This window comes from Rousettus aegyptiacus, unplaced genomic scaffold, assembly GCF_014176215.1.
Source record: "Rousettus aegyptiacus isolate mRouAeg1 unplaced genomic scaffold, mRouAeg1.p scaffold_m13_p_13, whole genome shotgun sequence".
In the NCBI taxonomy this organism is placed as follows: Eukaryota; Metazoa; Chordata; class Mammalia; order Chiroptera; family Pteropodidae; genus Rousettus; species Rousettus aegyptiacus.
This window is the reverse complement of record NW_023416288.1, coordinates 79,832,259-79,835,795: the sequence shown is the minus strand read 5'-3', so window position 1 is coordinate 79,835,795 and position 3,537 is coordinate 79,832,259. Positions and strand designations below refer to the sequence as shown.

The 3,537-nt window shown below is 35.9% G+C and overlaps 1 pseudogene; it reads left to right on the top strand.

Annotated features, from left to right (window-relative positions):
* Window positions 1–2,056: 2,056 nt before the first annotated feature.
* On the top strand, window positions 2,057–2,911 carry LOC107516426 (annotated as a pseudogene).
* Window positions 2,912–3,537: the final 626 nt, after the last annotated feature.

Below are 3,537 nucleotides of genomic sequence, written 5' to 3'. Positions count from 1 at the left end.
AAGCCTTGACACTAGTGACTCTTACTTAGGGAAGCTTTCCATAGCTCTCCCTCAATCCTGTTTACAGTCTTAGATTAGGGACTCTATGTCTACGGTATATTGTTTATTTCCTTCACGATGTTTATTTAGAATATAATGATATTTTCTGTGTATGTATATGTATGTGTGGCACTTGTTTAGAGTCCATTTACCCCTCTATTCCAGGGTTATGTCTATTTTGTTCAATGTGGTAAACTAACACTTAGCAAAATACCTACCACAGAGAAGGTGATTAATCTATATTAATTATATGAATTTTTAATTTTTCATCAATCTTATAAACAAGCACTGTCCAATGGAAATGTAATATAAGCCACAAATGTGAGCCATATATGTAATTTTTAAAAATTTAGTAGTCATAATAATTAAGGTAAAAAAGAAACAGGTGAAAAGTCTTGGCTCTGGGTAAAATAGCATAAATACACTCCACCCTATCTCACTCACTGATTACGACTATAAAATCTGGACAGCATGCATGGGGAAGCTAAGAACACTGAAAAGAAAATAACAGCAGAAAGATTGGGAAAGAGCTCAAACTTGAAGTACTATTGATCTGGCACTGAGTTCACTGATTTTACCTCCAGTATCCCCTGGCTCATACTCAATGTATTCCAAATCCTGGAAGGAGACTTCAGGGTACGTACAATGAGAACTCTAAGAGGGGCCTTTAAGCTCTGGCTTAAGGAGGTGGAAATTTAAATTCTGACACACAAAAAGTGGTGGAAATAGCTCATTTTATTTTTCCTCTTTCTTTTCTCAATTCTCTCCTGGCCCAGCCCCCAAGCAATCCTGTGGCATTGGGTAAGTAGCTGGTAAAAAGAACCTGAAGAAGACAAAACTCTTACAGAGGTATGATTTGTAATGATTGCAAGTATATTTTCCTTACATTTTTATGATTGTGTGTGTCTATTTATCAAGCAAATATTTTTATTTTCTTCTCTTTCTGACTTTATATTATAGTATTTAAGTATTGTTAACTTTACATCATGGTATTTAAGTTACAAGATATCAAGAGGAGTGACCATCGCCCAAGCACTTTGTATCCTGTTCTGAAGAGAGTTAGTATATTTTCAGTCTTACACAGAATAATTATATCATGTAAAGTGGGTGTATGACTTTGTTATTTTATTTGGAAATTAAGTATGGTTTAAGGAAATATGTATGTGTGCCAAATTGACAAGGAGAGAACTTGTGGTAGTTAATTTTACATGTCGACTTGATTAAACCGCATTACCCAGATATTTGGTCAAACACCAGACCAGATGTCACTTAGAAGGTATTTTTTAGATGAGATTAACATTTAAATCAGTAGACTGTGAGTAAAGTAGATTATTTTCCACATGAGTGGGTATCATCCAATCAGCTGAAAGACAAGAGAAAAGACTGAGGTCCTCCAAGGAAGAGGAAATTCTCCATCCAGAAGCAATACTGCTCTTCAGAGGATTTGAGCTGTTACATTAACTCTTCCCTGGGTCTCTTGGCTGCTGGCCTCCCCCACAGATTTCAGACTTGCTAACACCCATAATTCTGTGAGCCAATTCTTTAAAATAAAATAAAATTTATAAACTTGGAGACAGGTCAACAGAATGATCCAAACAGAGAGAAAACAAAATAAAAACTAATGAGGAGAGCCTCAGGGAGACAAAACAATAGATCTAAGAATCTTCAAATTTCAGAGTGGGGGGATGAGAAAGAGTGTGATGCTGAAAGAATATATGAAAAAATAATTATTGAAAACTTTCCAATTTTGGTGAAAGACCTAATCTAAAAAATTTTATATTAAAATAATTTTTTCTAGTTTATTGAAATATGATTGACAAATAAAAATTATATATATTTAAGTTGTACCGTGTGATTGTTTAAGGTGTACAATGTGATGAATTAATATGTATACACTGATCTTCCTGTCTCAAGCTCCTACTGCTTCCTTCTGCTTGCTCTCATCCTGTGAAGCCTAAGTCAGCTACACCTTCCTCCTTCTTTAAACCTATAGGGGCGTCATTGCAACACTGCCACCATGTTCGAGGCATGCCTGGTTCAGGCTCCATCCTGAAGAAGGTGCTGGAGACACTTAAGGACCTCATCAACGAGGCCTTCTGGGATATCAGCTCGAGCGGTGTGAACCTGCAGAGCATGGATTCGTCCCATGTCTCCTTAGTGCAGCCCACCCTGCTCTCTGAGGACTTGACACATACCACTGCGACCACAACCTGACCATGGGTGTGAACCTCACCAGCATGTCCAAAATACTGACGTGTGTGGCAACAAAGACATCATTACACAAAGGGCTGAAGATAATGCGGACACCTTGACATTAGTATTTGAAGCTCTAAATATAGAAAAGGTTGCAGACTATGAAATGAAGTTAGTGGATTTAGATGTCGAACAACTTGGAATACCAGAACAGGAGTATAGCTGTATAGTAAAGATGCCTTCCGGTAAATTTGCACGTATATGCTGAGATCTCAGTAATATTGGAGATGCTGTTGTAATTTCCTGTGAAAAGGTTGGAGTGAAATTTTCTGAAAGTGGAGAACTCAAAAATGGAAATATCAAGTTGTAGCAAACAAGTAATGTAGATAAGGAAGAGGAAGCTGTTACCATAGAAATGAATGAATTGGTTCAGCTAACTTTTGCACTGAGATATTTGAACTTCTTTACAAAAGCTACTCCATTCTTTCCTACAGTAACACTCAGTATGTTTGCAGAAGTTCCCCTTGTTGTAGAGTATAAAATTGCTGATATGAGGCATTTAAAGTACTATCCGGCTCCCAAGATCAAGGATGAAGGAGGATCTCAGGCATTCTTAAAATCCAAGAAAATAAAACTAAGCTCTTTGAGAACTGTTTCTGAGATTCCAGCATGTCCTTAAGTCTCTTCTGTCATCAAATGTGTACTTCTAAGTACACATGTAGACGATGTTTTCTGTAAATAACCGATATTTTTGTCCATTCTCTATAATTTGTTTAAAGGATAAAGTCCCAAGTCAAACCTAGCCTTGTTAATCTAGAACTATTTCTGCCTTATCTAGAAATACTCCCTATGAATTTTATAGACTATTATTTGCAGTTTTAAGAATTGTTTTCAATTTAAATAATGTTATTTGCATTTCAAACATCACAGAACAGTACTTTCATTTAGACCTTGACTTGTTGCAAGTATCCTAGGGAATTCTCAGCTAATGCTACCTTTTGTGTAAAATGTGTTTATTTTTTTAGTCTAGAGCAGCCAGATATAAATACATTAGATACAACTATAAAAAGTACTCCAAATACAGTAGATGATAAAATATTTTGGGGGATGCCAAACTTAATTTGGTATTCTAACTTGAGCTCAAGAACTGAACCAGGAGAGAGCAGAACAAATTCTATATATTTAATTGTCATTTTCATTAGCAAAATCTAACACTTTTTCAGAAGGCTAATGTATGCAAAGTTCTGTGGGCTTTGTAAGACACATTATTATAGGATGATGTTTCTTTAGCCTAGGAAACCTTTT